Source organism: Hemitrygon akajei, chromosome 19, assembly GCF_048418815.1.
Source record: "Hemitrygon akajei chromosome 19, sHemAka1.3, whole genome shotgun sequence".
Lineage (NCBI taxonomy): Eukaryota > Metazoa > Chordata > Chondrichthyes > Myliobatiformes > Dasyatidae > Hemitrygon > Hemitrygon akajei.
In genome coordinates, this window is record NC_133142.1 from 71355188 (window position 1) to 71373125 (window position 17938).

Genomic DNA, 17938 nt, shown 5'->3' on the forward strand with positions numbered 1-17938 from the left:
GTTTGAAAACAGTCAGTTGTGTGTTTATATTCAAAAAGCAGTGATTTTGATGAGTAACAACCAGTAAAGTCAACCGGTGGTGATGTGGCAGCAGCAATGGTCCTGAGTTTAAATCTGGCCATATCCTCGCACGCTTTCCATTAGTGCTGGGTTGAGCTTCAAGCTAGCAACTTGGCCTCATTTTTTAAAATAAAGTTAAATGCTACTGAAGTGGTACAGATGCTGCTGGATACGCCACGAACGTGAAAGGGAGCAACAACAATAAGCAGTAAGACCATTCAGAACTGCTTTGCTCATTGCGGTTTCAATCATTCAGGCTTGGAGATGCTGAGAATGAGTGGGAGGGGGAGTGAAAATGAAATGAATAAAAGGGAAAGGTTTCCATAACCTTCAGCTAATTGCGGCAGCCGCTTAATCGGCCCAATGTGTCCCAGTTAACTCAATCTACTGTATATTCAAAACTGAAAGGGAATTTGGGTGATAGGGACTGGGCAGGAAAATTGAGACCAATGATTTTCAATAGCAGATTGGACCTTGGGAGGGAGGGAGAGCATCTCATTAACCTGTCTTGCTGCTTCTGCATGTCCTGACCTCCTGCAGGTACCTGTGGGTGTCATTGGTGGGACATGATCTCCTTTGCCGGTGTCCATGCCGTTACGTTGTTGTGTTCCAAAAATAAAAAAGTTGCAACAGAAAAGTTTATCTGAGTTATTTCTAAGTAGCTTGCTAGCGGCCACCGCCCCCCCCCCCCCCGACACAAGTGCAGAATGTGAAATATGTGAGTCTTGAATCTCCTTGTGACATGCCTCTGCTTTGATAACTAGCATGCATGTGTAATTTCTAATGAGATCACAGTTCAGATAATTATGCCATTGAATTTGACAAAGGAAAATTATATTCTGTGTCTCTCCATCCATCTCTGTCCCTCCCTTTCCCCCTGTGTGTGTGTGTGTCTCTCTCTCTCTCTCTCTCTCTCTGTGTATGTCTCTGTCTTCTCCCCCCCCATGTTGATGCTTTCCAAAGCAATGTGGTGCCTGGTAGTTCTGGTACAGTCTGAGAAATTTTCTGGCACTGTGTTCACTGTTGCTTTGTAGGCAAAGGAAAATGCAAGTGGAAAAAAGGCTTGCTTTTGTTGTGAAAAGAAGCTCCATCCCACACACACTGAGCTGAATGGCCCGTCAACTATTTCCTCATGTCAGTTGTTCTAAAGGCAATAAAATCTGCTGCAGTTCCTGCATCACCGGGGAGTTTTCAACATTCTCTCAGCTCAGGTCGAACATCAGAGATCAATTTCTCTCTGCACTGCTAGCTTCCTCAGTAAAGCTGCCAACATAATCAAAAATGTCCCCACCCCATCCCAGAGATTCTCTCTTCTCCTCTCATACAAAAGCATAACAGCTTCTATCCCACTCTTACCAGACCATCAGATAGTTGTCTAGTACAACAAGTTGGACTTGTGACCTCACAATCTACATCATTATGATCTAGCATTCTTGTTTGCCTTCACTGCAGTTTCTTTGTAGCTGTTGAACTTTATTCTGTAGTGTTAGATTGAAGGAAAGATGAGCTTTATTTGTCACATTGAAGCATGCAATGAAATGTGTCAATCATGTCCAATAAGATCGGTGAGGATTGTGCTGGGGCATCCGCAAGTGTTCCCACACTTCTGACACAAGCATAGCGTGCCCTAGCCCGTACACCTTTGGAATGTAGAAATAAATGGCAGAACCCAGAGGAAAGTCATATGGTTACTAGGAGGGTGTACAAACTCCTTTTCCACAGCAGTAAGAATTGAAACGTCATTGTGATCACTGGTGCTGTTAAATGATAATGATAACCACTACACTTGTATGCCACCCTATTGTTTTACCTGGTTCTACCTTGATCGTCGTTGTTGGGTCGAGTCTGGAATTTCCAGTTGGCGGACGATTTCCCTCCACACTGCTCTGAGATATTGGGAAATCATGTTCATGGCAGGTTACAGCAGTGGTGTGTCTGCCTTCTGCCGGGTGAGTTTAAAGTGATCGCCACCTCTTTAATGCATGGTCTGAAATGAACAAGATAAGCTTTTCACTGTATCTCAGTGAAAGGACAATAATAAACAAATTCCAACAAAAAGGCAGGCTTGTTCACTAATTGTTACACTGACATTTGCATTCACATCGTGATATGGATATCCTCATAACTGCAGCTTTTTGGACCCAGGAATATCTTTGGACTGTGGGAGGAAAGTGGAGCACCTGGAGGAAAACCAAGCATTCCATGGGGCGGATGTACAAATGTTCTTTCAGAGGACTCCGGAATTCAACTCTGAACTCCACTCTGAGCTGTAATAGCGTTGCTACCATGGCACCCTTGAAGGTTAATCGTGGTAGTAGAAATAAATGTGTGGACTATTTTCTAAATGGGGAGAAAATCCAGGAATCTGAGATGCAGAGGGACTTGGGGATAACTGAAGTTAATTTGCAGGTTGAGTCTGTGGTAAGGAAGGCTAATACCAAGTTAGCATTCATTTCAATAAGTCTAGAATACAAGAGCAAGGATGTGATGCTGAGGCTTTTTAAGGGATTGGTGAGGCCTCACCTTGAGTATTGTGAACAGTGTTGGGCCCCTCATTGTAGAAAGATGTGCTGGCATTGGAGAGGGTCCAGGGAAGGTTCACAAGGATGATCCCAGGAATGAAAGGGTTATACGAGGAACGTTTGATGCCTCTGTGTTTGTACTCGCTGGAATTCAGAAGAATGAGGAGGGATCTCATTGAAACCTTTCGAATATTGAAAGACCTAGACAGAGTGGATGTGGAAAGGATGTTTCCCTTGATGGGGGAGTCTAGGACAAGAGGACACGGCCTCAGGAAAGAGGGGCGCCCTTTCAAAACAGAGATGTGGAGAAATTTCTGTAGCCAAAGAGTGGTGAATTTGTGGAATTTGTTGCTACATGCAGCTGGGAGGCCAGGTCATTGGGTGTATTTAAGGCAGAGATTGATAAGGTCTTGATTGGACATGGCATCAAAGGTTATGGGGAGAAGGCCAGAAACTGGGGTTGAGGAGGAGATAGAAAAAAAGAATCAGCCATGATTGAATGGCAGAGCAGACTTGGTGGGCCAGATGGCAAATATCTTATGGTCCTATGGACTAGCTCAGCTGGCAGAGCAGGGAATGGTTTATGGAAACGCCAATGCCTTTTGAGCAGAAAATCCTATATAAAAGGTAGTGGATCTGGCGGAGTACATCACAGGTAAAGACTTCCCAATCACAGAGCAAATCTACATGATACGTTGCTGTAGAAAAGCAGCATCCATCATCAAAGATCCTCACCACCCAGGCCGTGCTCTTTTCTCACTGCTGCCATCAGGTAGAAGGTACAAGAGCCTCAGGACTTGCACCACCAGGTTCAAGAACAGTTACTACCCCTCAACCATCAGGCTCTTGAATGAAAGGGGGTAACTGTCCTCACTCTACTTCTGGTCTTCCCACAACCGATGGTCTCACTGCAAGGACTCATTATCTTGTTATTTCATGCTCTTGCTATTTATTTATATTTGCATTTGCACAGTTTGTTGTTCATTGATCCTATTTACAGTTACTGTTCTATAGATTTGCTAAGTATACCCCCAGGAAGGGCATCTCAGGGTTGTATGTGGTGAGATGTATGTACTCGAATAAATTTTACTTGGAACCTTCTATAGGTGAATGTGGCTTCATTCTGACTGCTTTTCAAGGCATCTGACAGCGTGAATATTCCGTAAGTGCAATGCCCGACACTTGTGTAGTGAACTCTTACCATGTCGACTCTGCATCAGGCCGTCCCAGCCCCAGAACTGCAGCATACTTTACCAACTCTCCCAGTAGCTGAGAGCTGGCTGCTCTTATTGCCTTCTGAGCTCCACTTCTACTAACAAAAGGCATGGCTTGTAAAAAGAAAACCTGTCGCATGCTATTCCTGAAGCAGACCTGTGAGACACACGAGTCACACTTCTGATGTTTTGGAACTGACATTCATAAATGTTGTAGTTTATTTTTGCGAGTTTTGTTGGCAAATTGCAGACAAATTCCTATGCCGTAATTTATTGAAAATCAGAATCAGTTTTATTATCACTGACATGGTAAATTTTGATGTTTTTATGGTGACGGTACAGTGAATTACATAAATCACTAAGTTAAATAGGAAATGTAAAAAATGAATTAGTAGTGCAAAATAGTGAGGTGGTGTTCATCGTGGGTCTTTAATGAATACCACACTATGGAATGAGAAGTATCAGCTAGATAAGTCCTTAGTATTTCATCTTTAAGTACAATGGAGAAAAATGCATTTTAACACAAGTGCTCACTACCTGAAGTGATTCACCTGTGAGAGTGGAGGCAAAACACCAAGCCTTTTAAGAGATTGTTAGATATTGCCTCTGGGTATTGATTTTCTAATATGAGGAAGGTGGGGCTTTTTCTCCTGGTAAGGTGACACTGAGTTAATAATTACACTTTATTTTGCAGTGTTTAGTTTCTGCCTGGTTTGTGGGTATAGGTGCTCAGAGCTTGAGTTGAATAAGGTTGTCTGTATTTGTTTATTATTGTCACAGTACCAAGATACTGTGAAAAGCTTGTTTTTCATGCCGTTCATACAGATCAGATCATTACATAGTGCGTTGTGATAAAACAATGCAGAATAAAGTGTAACAGCAACAGGTTGTTCATTGCAGCTCAACAATCATCCCAGCTACTGGTAGCTCGTGTGTTGGTCTTCGTGCCCTTTGGCCGGGTGGGTACGAGTACACTTCTGGAATTCTGCACTTTGCATTCAGGAACGACTCTACCCTGGTGGCATTCCCGATCAAGCAATGACTACTGATCTGTCCTAGAAAACAGATGATGCCTCTGGAGTGGTATTGTATTAGAAGTCAATACTGCTGAATAGCCAAGTGCGAGAAATGACGAACAAGTATGAACTGACCTGAGCATTCACAGACGGAAACATCACAGGCAAGTGGTTTCAGTTGCTTACTGGGCAGATCTGAAGTCACCTGGTGCAAGAATAACAATAGCAGTGCTCTCACGAATTGAGTTATTGACCAGTACTGTGGAAGGGGGTTGTAGTGGGTATGAAGATCATGATGAGGGGTATTAGTCAAGAAAGACTCCTGCTTCTCTTCATATGGATGTGGAGTTTCTGGCACACATTGAGGCAGCGATATAGAAGCATTCTGTACACGAGGAAATCTGCAGATGCTGGAAATTCAAGCAACACACACAAAACGCAGCAGGCCAGGCAGCATCTATAGCAAGAAGTACTGTCGACGTTTCGGGCTGAGACCCTTCGTCAGGACCCATGAAGGGTCAAGGCCTGAAATGTCGACAGTGCTTCTCCCTATAGATGCTGCCTGGCCTGCTGTGTTCCACCAGAATTTTGTGTGTGTTACTAACATTCTGTACCATAGGAAGCAGCTTCCCCATTTCCAGCTAGTGTATCAGAAGGAATTTAGTCAGCAGTGGTCTTAAGCCTTACTTGTCTGTGGGAATGTATTACACACCACTGTGTTACAGACCCAAATTAACCACTTGCTCAGGTGCACAGGCCACTATTAATGAATAAGTCTCATATCAATAAAGTGATTGGTTTGGACACATTGTGAGGTGTGGGTGTACTATAAAAGCATAAGATGCAGGAGCAGCAGTAGACCATTCGGCCCATCGAGTCTGTTCTGCCATTCAGTCATGGTCTGATCCAATTCTTCCAGTCATCCCCACTCCACTGCCTTCTCTCCATACCCTTTGATGCCCTGGCTAATCTATCTCTGCCTTAAATGCACCCAATGACTTGGCCTCCACAGCTGCCTGTGGCAACAAATTCCACAAATTTACCACCCTCTGTGTAAAGTAATTTCTCTGTACCTCTGTTCTAAAAGGACATCCTTCAATCTTGAAGTCGTGTCCTCTTGTCCTAGAATCCCCTACCATGGGAAATAACTTTGACATATCTAATCTGTTCAGTTCTTTTAACATTCGGAATGTTTCTATGAGATCCCCCCTCATTCTCCTGAACTCCAGGGAATACAGCCCAAGAGCTGCCAGATGTTCCTCATACAGTAACCCTTTCATTCCTGGATCATTCTCGTGAATCTTCTCTGAATCCTCTCCAATGTCAGTATATCCTTTCTAAAATAAGGAGCCCATACTGCACACAATACTCCAGGTGTGGTCTCACGAGTACCTTATAGAGCCTCAACATCTCATCCCTGCTCTTATATTCTGTACCTCTAGAAACGAATGCCAACATTGCCTTCGGTTTCTTCACCATCCACTCAACCTGGAGGTTAATCTTTAGGGTATCCTGCACAAGGACTCCCAAGTCCCTTTGCATCTCTGCATTTTTGAATACTCTTCCCATCTGAATAATTGTCTGCCCGTTTATTTCTTTCACCAAAGTGCATTTTCCAACATTGCATTTCACTTGCCACATCTTTGCCCATTCCCCTAAACTAAGTCTCTCTGCAGGCTCTCGGTTTCCTCAACACTATCCTGTCCTCCACCTATCTTTGTATCATCGGCAAACTTAGCCACAGATCCATTAATACCATAGTCCAAAGCAGCAGTCCAACACCAACCCCTGTGGAACTCCACTGGTAACCAGCAGCCAGCCTGAATAGGATCCCTTTATTCCCACTCTCTGTTTTCTGCTGACCAGCCAATGCTCCACCCATGTTAGTAACCTCCCTGTAATTCCACGGGCTCTTACCTTGCTAAGCAGCCTCATGTGCGGCACCTTGTCAAAGGCCTTCTGAAAGTCCAAGTACACCACATCTACTGCATCTCCTTTGTCTACCCTGCTTGTAATTTCCTCAAAAAATTTCATTAGGTTAGTCAGGCAGGATTTTCCTTTCAGGAAACCATGCTGGCTTTGGCCTATTTTGCCATGTGCCTCCAGGTACTCCTTATCTCATCCCGAATAATCGATTCCAACAACTTCCCAACCACTGATGTCAGGATAATAGGTCTATAGTTCTCTTTCTGTTGCTTCCCACCCTTCTTAAATTGTGGAGAAGCATTTACAATTTTCCAGTCATCCGGTAGAATGCCAAAATCAAGCAATTCCTGAAAGATCATCGTCAATGCCTCCACAATCTCTCTAGCTACTTCGTTCAGAACCTGAGGGTGTATTCCATCTGGTCCAGGAGATTTATCCACCCGCAGACCATTAAACTTCCTGAGCACCTTCTCAGTCGTAACTTTCACTGCACAAACTTCACTTCCGTGACACTGTCTGGTATGCTGCAGACGTTTTCTACTGTGAAGACTGATGCAAAATACGTATTCAGCTCCTCTGCCATCTCTGTATCTCTCACTACAATATCTCCAGCGTCATTTTGTATTGTGCATTGTCCAGTTTGTATGGCTCTTGTTTAGAGACACAGTGTGAAGTCGGCCCTTGTGACCCTTCAAGCCGAGCCACCCCAGCAATCCCTGACATCTCCAGTTTAACCCTAACCAAATCCAGGACAATTTACAATGACCAATTACCCTACTAACTGGCATGACTTTGGACCGTGGGAGGAAACCGGAGCGCCTGGGGAAAGCCCGCACGTTCCATGGGGAGGACATTCAGAGACGCCAGGATTGAACTCTGCCCTGAGCTGTAATAGCGACGTGCTGACCGCTACAGTACTGCAGCTTAATAAAGGGCTTGCAGTGATTTTTGTAATCCTGAGGTCTAGACTAATCTTCTGGGTCCATTCACTTCAGTCCCACTGAAGGGCTTAAGAATTTAAGTAAGGTTTTTACTAAAGTTCTAGCATTAACGATGGTGACCATGAAAATATGATCTGATTTACTAATGCCTTTCAGGATGGAGAAGCTGTATCCCTTTCTCTCCTGTCCTATATGTAACAAAGTGCTTGACTCCTAGATTCAAGATTGCTTGATGTCATTTCCTGTGCACACGTGTAAAGGAGAATGAAACAAGTGTAAAGCATCCAGTGCTTTCTCAGCGTATGTGATGAATAAACTCTTCTTGGGCTTCATGTCGGATACAGGTGTCCATTAAAACTGACACTTTGATGATAAACTCTGCCATCTCTGGTGTCATCTCTGATGAAGGTGGCAGAGCTTGTGATCAAAGCGTTGATTCAAGCAACACACACAAAATGCTGGTGGAACACAGCAGGCCAGGCAGCATCTATAGAGAGAAGCACTGTCGACGTTTCGGACCGAGACCCTTTGTCAGGACTAACTGAAAGGAACTATAGTAAGAGATTTGAAAGTAGTGGGGGGAGGGGGAAATGTGAAATGATAGGAGAAGACCGGAGGGGGTGGGGTGAAGCCAAGAGCTGGAAAGGTGATTGGTGAAAGTGATACAGAGCTGGAGAAGGGAAAGGATCATGGGACGGGAGGCCTCGGGAGAAAGAAAGGGGGAGGGGAGCACCAGAGGGAGATAGAGAACAGGCAAACAACTAAATATGTCAGGGATGGGGTAGGAAGGGGAGGAGGGGCTTTAACGGAAGTTAGAGAAGTCAATGTTCATGCCATCAGGTTGGAGGCTACCCAGCCGGTATATAAGGTGTTGTTCCTCCAACCTGAGTTTGGATTCATTTTGACAGTAGAATTGAGTTCAATGGTTCCATTTAATATCAGAGAATGTATACAATATACAACTGGAATTCTCACTCTCTGCAGACATCCTCGAAGCAGAAGAAAAAACCCAAAATGAATGACAGGAAAAAATGTAAGAACCTCACAGCCCTCTGCCCCTCCCATACACAAGCAATGACCCTCTGCCCCTCCCATGCACAAGCAGCGACCCTCTGCCCCTCCCATGCACAAGCAGCGACCCACTGCCCCTCCCATGCACAAGCAACGACCCTCTGCCCCCTCCCATGCACAAGCAACGACCCTCTGCCCCTCCCATACACAAGCAACGGCCCTCTGCCCCTCCCATGCACAAGCAGCGACCCTCTGCCCCCTCCCATACACAAGCAACGGCCCTCTGCCCCTCCCATGCACAAGCAACAACCCTCTGCCCCTCCCATACACAAGCAACGACCCTCTGCCCCTCCCATACACAAGCAACGACCCTCTGCCCCTCCCATACACAAGCAATGACCCTCTGCCCCTCCCCTTTCCCAACTTAATCTCGCATAAAGCATTAGCATCCCCAGCACCCCCACACAAGTAACAGCAAATCCCCAAGGAGAGACCATGGTCTACAGTCCATCCTCACTAACGAGGGAGAGAGATCTCACTCTTGCACAGCCACAGGCGAGACAAACAGTCACTGTTTCCATGTTACAGTCGGTCTGTAGTACTGCTTTTATTTCGAGTTTTGGTAGGAAACTCTCACTTACCATCGAGAGAGAGCCAGACTGATTACCCGAGTGCAGACGCCTCTGACAGCCACACTTGCTGTCTTGATGTTCCAGCTGCCCGCAGTGCTTCAGTTCACAACACTGGTGAGAAGTCAGGTCCACGGCATCCCAAAGGCACCCATATTCAGTCCTGGCAACGTGCCGCTGTTCGAGTGTAGCCGCAGATCACGTAACAGAATCCCAGTCACCTTGAAAAGGGAAATGGAGACGCAAGTGGAATTTAAATTACTTTGCTGATGGGTTGGGAGAAGTTGCCCTCTGGTGCCATCTTTAGCTCTGCCCCACCTATGAAATTCAGTTCCTCCAGCATTTAGTGTGTTTTTGCAATGAAATGTCAATCCTGTTTTATTCTCCCCATGTTCCTAGCAACTTTCCTCCACAGATTGTACCATCAGCACTCGCTCCTCGGGGCAATTCATAGTGGTCGATCAGCCAGTGCTGCTTTGGGATGTGTGGGAAACCTACACGGCCACAAGAAGGAGGAGTGAGCTTCACAGAGATAGCACTGAAGTTTAGGATTGAACCGAGGTCGCAGGAACTAAGAGGCTGCACCAGATTTCACTGTGTATTGCATGGACCATATTTCCGTGCTCAGAAGAATTAAGCTACCCAGCAGAATGAAGTCTGCATGTACACTAGGGGTGAGGTTGTTAATTTGGACCCGACGGGAGAGTTTTACTCTCTTGCGGACTGCTGTCAGATGCACGTCGTTGCTTTGAGCAGATGGATAAATGAGTATGTGTGCCGGTGGCTGAATTTGTGTGAGCATATCTAGATCTGTGTTCTGGGTGGCGGGCAGTGCAGTGAGGTTGGGCAGGAGAAGGTGTGGCTGGATGGCATATCTAGATCTGTGTTCTGGGTGGCGGGCAGTGCAGTGAGGTTGGGCAGGAGAAGGTGTGGCTGGATGGCATATCTAGATCTGTGTTCTGGGTGGCGGGCAGTGCAGTGAGGTTGGGCAGGAGAAGGTGTGGCTTACTGAAGCTATGACGGCAGTGGAGTGTTTATTGCCTAGAGCAGATGGTATGTGTGGCCCACATGAAACTCTCTCTGAAGAGTACCTGCTCCTTTCGGATGCCGAGGCTCCTTTGCTTCTGGTTCAGTTATGCTTATTGTTTAATTGGTTACTGTCTCTAAAGGCCTTAGCAAATTTTTCCAGATGTACTGTGAAGAGAGTCTGATTGATTGCATCTCAGTTGTGTATGGAGGTGCCAACGCATAGGACCAAAGCTGAAGGGGTTGTATCCTCGGCCAGGTCCATCACAGCTGCAAGCCTTGCCACCACCGGGAACGTCTATAAAAGTTGATATCTTGAGAAGGTGGCATCTAATGTTTAGGACCATTTCCACCTGGGGCATGCCCTCTTATTACTGCCGTCAAAGGGGGAGGTGCAAGAGCCTGAAGATACACACTCAATATTTTAGGAATCGCTTCTTCCCCCCCATTAGATTTCAGAATAGTCTGTGAATACTGTCTCATTATTTTGCTGTCATTTTACACTATCTTTTTAAATAAATAAATTATTGTAACTTTAATGTTTGTTATGCAGCAGTACAGCATAATACAAAGTTTCATGACCTTTGTCAGTGGTAATTCTGATTCTAGTCTTGTGTCTAGTGCCTAACTAGATCACTTTGCATACTGTCTGTCCATATCCCTGAAGACTGAGATAGCAACTGTACACTCCTGTAATACCTTGCTGTGTCCTTACTGTTCTTTTTGACTCCCCTGAGGCAGAACGGTTTGCCCTCAGCAGAAGACTCGCTTTGTACTCCTGCACCTCATGGTCCACCATGACCTCAGTTACCTCCACCTCTGGTCCTGTTCGTTTGGCAAGTATTCTCCATCCCCTACTCTTGCCTCAAACCCTCCTCTTCCACTGGGCATCCCCTTCTGGCCTTTTGCCCCCTCTCTGTGTTTTCATTTCTGACTGCCAACCAGCATCTTGTGTTTCCTTCTGGCAAATGTGTTACTATTGGGTGCGCATTTTCTCTGGTTGAGTATGAAGGTGTGCTGCCTTCGTGAATCCATGCCAGTGCTGTGCTTATTCTTGCTCTTCCAGCCCAACAAGCCCCCACTGCCCAATTACACCTACCAACCTGTACGTCTTTGGAAAGTGAGTGTTTCAGTCAGTCTTAAAGTAGGAAGCAAAGTATGATTGGTATCTATTCTAAGAACCCTTCGCTTTGACTCTCCCCTTGCACCCAAACTTTCCTTACTGTCTCCCTCCCCACCACCTAACCCCCCACGTTTGTCCCTAGCATGCAACTCCACGCTAACTGTTCATTGAAGTTCTTCACAACTTTTACAATTGGTGACAGACTATTTGAGACTGTAGCTGCCCGAAACGTCGACATCGCTTCTCCCTATAGATGCTGCTTAGCCTGCTGTGTTCTACCAGCATTTTGTGTGTGTTGTTGTTTGAATTTCCAGCATCTGCAGATTTCCTCGTGTTTGCTGATTAAGGATTTTGGGTTTGAATGAAAAGACATGGGCAGGACAAAGAGGAAAGCAGCTCTGTTGTATTTGATAAGGGAGTGGCCTCGTCCCCAATGTCCAGCATAAAACCTAGCCACTTGGAAGTTAGAAGCTGTAGCCTAGCGAGAATAAACATCTAGAATACTGGTGGAGTAGATTTTAAGGGAATAAACACTTTAAAAAATTGTTGCCCTCTTTCCTGCTGATAGAATGAGAGGTTAAATGTAGATTCTCCCCCCCCCCCCCCCCCCATCCCCATTTCGTGCTAATGCATCTCACCAGTACAATGTGTTAACAGTCTGCAGGGACTGAGCATCCAATAATAAAGTGTTGATGATGCAGAAAAATGATCGCACTGTCTACTTGATTTGTGGAGCTGACTGCCTACCAGTGTTCGCTTCCCTGTCCAGTCAGGAGATGAATAATGGCTTTCCCTATTGCTGTGTACTGCTGACACCTGGGGCCACATAGCTGGCCAGTAATGAATATTAACTGTGACCTGGAAGTGAGCAGGGTCATAGTAAACCTTCCTTGCCTCTTGTCGGTGAGAGTTGGAGGAAACCATTGGCTTTGAGCTCCTTTGGGATTTCTAGTCTCTGCAATATTACTGGACAAAGTTACCTTGGGGAAGTCAATATATTACATTTTTAAAAATTTATTGCAATGCTTAGTAGGACCATTTTTCTTGTTGAATCATTTGTCTGTTCATTATGTTTGTACTTTGAAATGTTTTTTTAAGCAAGTCTTGAAGAGGGGAATGACTGCCTTTGACTCTCATTTTGTCAAGACATTGATGCAAGGTGTAAAGCGATGGAAAGCAGGACTGACGGGAGTACTGTCTGCTTAATCTTCACATTTCATTCGTGTGGGATCTTTGCTCTCTGAACATCGAACAGATGGGCCTTGATTGATATTTCACTTCATCGATAAAATCTAATGGTTCAGGTCTATCAATGTTGTCATCGAGCCTTTTTTTTAACAGCATCCCAACCATTGCTGTACAAAAATTATACTTTGCACATGGTTTTTTTGAATGATCTATTTTAACCTCCATTTATACTTGGCAGAATATTTTGCTGTTTCAGACGAACATTGGCAGATAAAATTTGATGCCAAACTGTATAAGCAGAGTTTGTTTAAAAAAAGGGGGCGGTACTGAGGGTGGGGTCACACTGTGGGAGGGGTGGTCCAGAGGGTGGGGTCATGCAGTGGGGGATGGTACCAAGGGTGGGGTCACAATCTGTAAAAAGAGGGGAGAAAAGAGAAATTAAGCTGGAAAAGAATGATGTATGGGCAGATGACTTGGTCAGAGGTGGGAGTTGAACAACTTTGAGGAGCGCCTTTAAGATGAGATAAAACTTTACTTATCCCCAAGGAAATTATTGTTACAAGGTTGCTCTGTCAGAAATAGATACTTGAAAATACAAAATGTAAGTATTGAGGTACAAAAAAAATACGAATGTGCATTAAAAGTCTATAGTGCAAAATACAGATGTGTAATGAAACCATATACTTGTATAGTCAAGGAGGAGGATTGTAGAGTCCTACAGCCGCAGAGAGAAAGGATCTCCTGTGGTGTTCAGTGGTGCACCTCGGTGAAAGGTTTCGGCCCGAAACGTCGTCACTACCTCCTCCCATAGATGCTGTCTGGCCTGCTGAGTTCTGCCAGCATTTTGTGTTTTTTATTTATCTGCAGATTCACTGGGGTTGCCTGTTACTAAAGGTGCTCCTCTGTTTGGCCAGTATGTCATGGAGGGGGATTGTCCATAATGCTCCGTAGCTTCTGCAGCATGCTCCTCTCAGACACATCAACCGGGGAATCCAGTTCCACCCCGAGAACAGGAGCATCCTTCCTGATGAGCTTATTGATCATCTTAGCGTCACCCTGCTGACCCAGCCACGGAGTGTGGCCAAACAACTGGAGTGCTTGAGGCTGGAATGAACAGAGTAGACGATGCCTCCCGAGTGTTGCAGGATGAAGGATTCAGAGGTGGAGAGGTGGGGCTGTAGAGTAAGGACAAAATCAGGCAGATTGTAATGTTGCTGAGCCAGTGCAGGGATGTGAATAATGTGGGTGTTCACTGGAGATTTAACTAAAGGTTTCATAGATGACAGCTGTGATTCAGGCAAATGCGTAGTGGAGGGTTGTCCAAACTCCTGTTTATGGCCTGTGGAGTAAGGCTGTAGTGCTGCCATTAGAGGTAAGGTGGTTTTCTTGGTCCCATTGTGATTTTGTGATCTGCACGTTATCTTTGTACAGATCCCATGGTGCCCTGTCTAATATTGTTTCAAATAGTCGCCTTGAGCTCTCGCATCCACATGCTGGTTTGCAACATCTATTCAGCTGAGGTTCTGAGAGTTTTCAACTTCAGGTAGATATAGTTCAGAAATTTTACACTGGGACGTAATGGAGATGCTTCGGTAGGTGCCTCTGTACTCGACCCCCGGTGACCACAGTAGTGTGGCTCTGAAGCTCCTTACTGGGGGGGGGGGGGGGGGTGACCTTGTTTAGAATGAGCTCTGGATCAATCCTAGCAGCAACTCAGGACCTACTCAAGGGTGTTTATTCACATACAAAAATGAATATCTTTAAGCAATCGTTTCTAAACTTCCTTTAGAAGAGGGTGGTGAAATGCCACATTGAACTGTGCTTGCCTTTGGTGTGATGATACTCCCAGGGTGCTAACCAGAGGGAAAGGGAAGTACGTAGTGATTTCCAGGTCGGTGGTTTGAGTGACTTGCAGGCAGAGTGCTACACGTGCCCTTTAAAATGGGGGGGGGCATTTGGGGGATTTGCAGGTGCTTTAAAGAATGTGAGGGGGCATTTGGAGGTGCTTTAAAGACTGTGAGTGAGCAGCTGCAATGCAAGGGAGCCCTGCAGCCATAACATTGAAACTGGGCTGGGGAGTTTCATGTCCACACAGGAATTATTTAACAGTCCCATGAAATAATAATGTTTTCTTTCTGATTTTTGGGTATTATTGAATACAATGATTTGATTGCATTATGAAACAGGCTTAGGAATATTCCTGTCCCTGGGGGAGCTGGTGATACTGTATGGGGGATTTAAATTTCAAGTCTGGAGAGAGAGTTGGAGATGGTAGGGAAAGCTAAAGTGGACAGGGGTCATAAGATAAAATCACAATGAAGACATCAAAACAAGGATGAATTCAGGAGGGAGATCTTCAGATAGGGGCACTTGCAGAAAGTAAGCTGCAAATGGTCCAATAACATTTATGATGAGAACCACTTAGTGGCTTTGAGGATATAATCCCACCACAATAGAAGCTTGTCTCGGGTGACACAAGGCTGCCAATGCTGGGAAAGCAAACAACTCAGTGAGCTGAGCAAATGGATGGGAGCGAGATTATTGTACCTTTCACCTGGACTGGGAAGTGAGCAAGACGGGAAGATGTTCAAAAGGAAAGCTTTTATTCAGAAAATGCAGCCAACCTCGGTTGAGCACTGCTTGACACTTCGTAGTCTCCTGAAGTCAGATCTGCTACCTGGAACGGAAAATCAAACTCTGGAAGAACTCAGGGGGACAAGCAGCATTGGTGAAAGCAACAGGTCTAAGCTGAGGTTTCAAGTCCAAACCCTGCATCTGGCATGAGAGGAAAACAACTCAAGCTTCCGTTTGCATGTCATTTTAACCCTCCATCCCACTCCCACACTGACCGGTCTACCCTTGGCCTTCTCCATTACGGTGGAGCTCAAGCGCAATTGAGAAAAATCACATCTTGTATTCCACTTAATTGTGTGCTTCGTTCACCCTTCCACCCTCTCGCCCTCTGGCTCTGCCTATCACATAGCAGCCTGGGCCTCAATTCCACCTTATACTGCGAAGCGTTGACAATCCTCCCTCTTCCCTCTCAGTCTCCGGTGCAAGTCCGCTTCCTGAAAGTGGCAACTTGGTTGGATAGTGTGATCAAGAGGTGTATGACATGCTCACTTTCATCAGTTGTGTCATTTGGGAAGTCGCATTGCAACAGGCCACATTTAGAGTGTTGTATTAGTTCTAGTCACTATTGCAGGAAGTGGAACGTGATCCCCTGGATTCGAGAGCCTTCGCTATAGGCTGAACAAACTTGGATTGTTTTCTCTGGAGCACGGGAGGATTAGGGGTGACCTGATAAAGTGTATAAAACTGAAAGATGTAGACAGGATAGATGGTCAGTCTTCCCCCCCTCACCTCCCCAGGGGGATAATGCATGTGCCACCAGGCTCAAGGGTGGCTTCTAACCTGCTGTCATTGTATGATGGACTCTTGACCTCACAATCTGCCTCAGTGTGACCTTGCACCAAATTGTTGGCCTGGCCTGTACTTGGCTGTAACGGTTGCACTATATTCTGGGTCTTGTTATTGCTTTTCCCTTGATGCACTGAGTGATGAAATGATTGGTACAGGTGGAATGCCAACCTCACGTCCATGGGAGTTGCTTTCCTGCAGAGTTACCGCTGCGTAGTGTTTGAAGACCTCTGTTTTTATTCTCATTTCTTACCAATTCAAGTATTAAATTCCTGTGGCGTTGGCTGGAGGTTGTGTGTCTGACCTTTTAACACCTTATTGGCTCTGCTCCAGGCTAGCATCCACTATTGCCCTCTTCCCAGCAAGTGACAATCGGTAATTTATGGCTCTTTGCCGTCAATCACCTACCAGCTTGAATCGGGCAGAACAGATTCAGGCTCCAACTGTCAAAAACCAAAGAACACCTCACAAAATAAATTCTTATTTGGAAATGGATCCTGGATTGTGTCGACATTAAAACAAACTCTGATCAAGCCAAGCGATTAATTCACAAAATGGCAAACAGTCTCATCATAAAACGGCAGCCTCCATCTCCTCCGTCATGTTAAGAACAAAGGCAATTGGTCTATGTGCTTCCATTGTCCTTGATTCATTTAAATTCACTGATTTACAGGCTGTAGCACTTTCAGGCCAACAGTACCAATACTTTCACCCACCTATGGTTCCACGAATTGGGCAGGACTGACCTTACACATCATCCAAACAGCTGTGTTCTAGATATGGAGCAGGGCCATTGACCCCGCACAATGTTCTGGATATGGAGCAGGGTCGCTGTCCCTGCACAATGTTCTCGATATGGAGCAGGGTCGCCGACCCCGCACAATGTTCTAGATATGGAGCAGGGTCGCTGTCCCTGCACAGTGTTCTCGATATGGAGCAGGGTCGCTGTCCCTGCACAATGTTCTCGATATGGAGCAGGGTCGCCGACCCCGCACAATGTTCTAGATATGGAGCAGGGTCGCTGACCACGCACAATGTTCTCGATATGGAGCAGGGTCGCTGACCACGCACAATGTTCTAGATATGGAGCAGGGCCGCCGACCCCGCACAATGTTCTAGATATGGAGAAGGGTCGCCGTCCCCGCACAATGTTCTAGATATGGAGCAGGATCGCCGACCCCGCACAATGTTCTAGATATGGAGCAGGGTCGCTGACCACGCACAATGTTCTCGATATGGAGCAGGGTCACCGTCCCCGCACAATGTTCTAGATATGGAGTAGGGTCGCCGACCCCGCACAATGTTCTAGATATGGAGCAGGGCCGCCGACCCCGCACAATGTTCTAGATATGGAGAAGGGTCGCCGTCCCCGCACAATGTTCTAGATATGGAACAGGGTCGCCGACCCCGCACAATGTTCTCGATCTGGAACAGGGTCGCTGTCCCCGCACAATGTTCTAGATATGGAGCAGGGCCGCCAACCCCGCCCAATGTTCTAGATATTGAGCAGGGGCGTCGACCCCGCACAATGTTCTGGATACGGAGCAGGGTCGCCGAACACGCACAATGTTCTAGATATGGAGCAGGGGCGCCGACCCCGCACAATGTTCTGGATATGGAGCAGGGTCGCCGAACACGCACAATGTTCTAGATATGGAGCAGGGGCGCCGACCCCGCACAATGTTCTCGATCTGGAACAGGGTCGCTGCCCCCGCACAATGTTCTAGATATGGAGCAGGGCCGCCAACCCCGCACAATGTTCTAGATATTGAGCAGGGGCGCCGACCCCGCACAATGTTCTAGATATGGAGCAGGGCCGCCGACCCCACACCATGTTCTAGATAAGGAACAGGGTCGCCGAC

At 46.1% G+C, this 17938-nt stretch overlaps 1 protein-coding gene across 6 annotated transcripts in view; it reads left to right on the forward strand.

Moving 5' to 3' along the window:
• The window catches only part of plxnb1b (plexin b1b), a 379931-nt gene that overhangs the window by 35269 nt on the left and 326724 nt on the right, over positions 1 to 17938 (forward strand). The gene's annotated exons all lie outside the window — the stretch shown is intronic.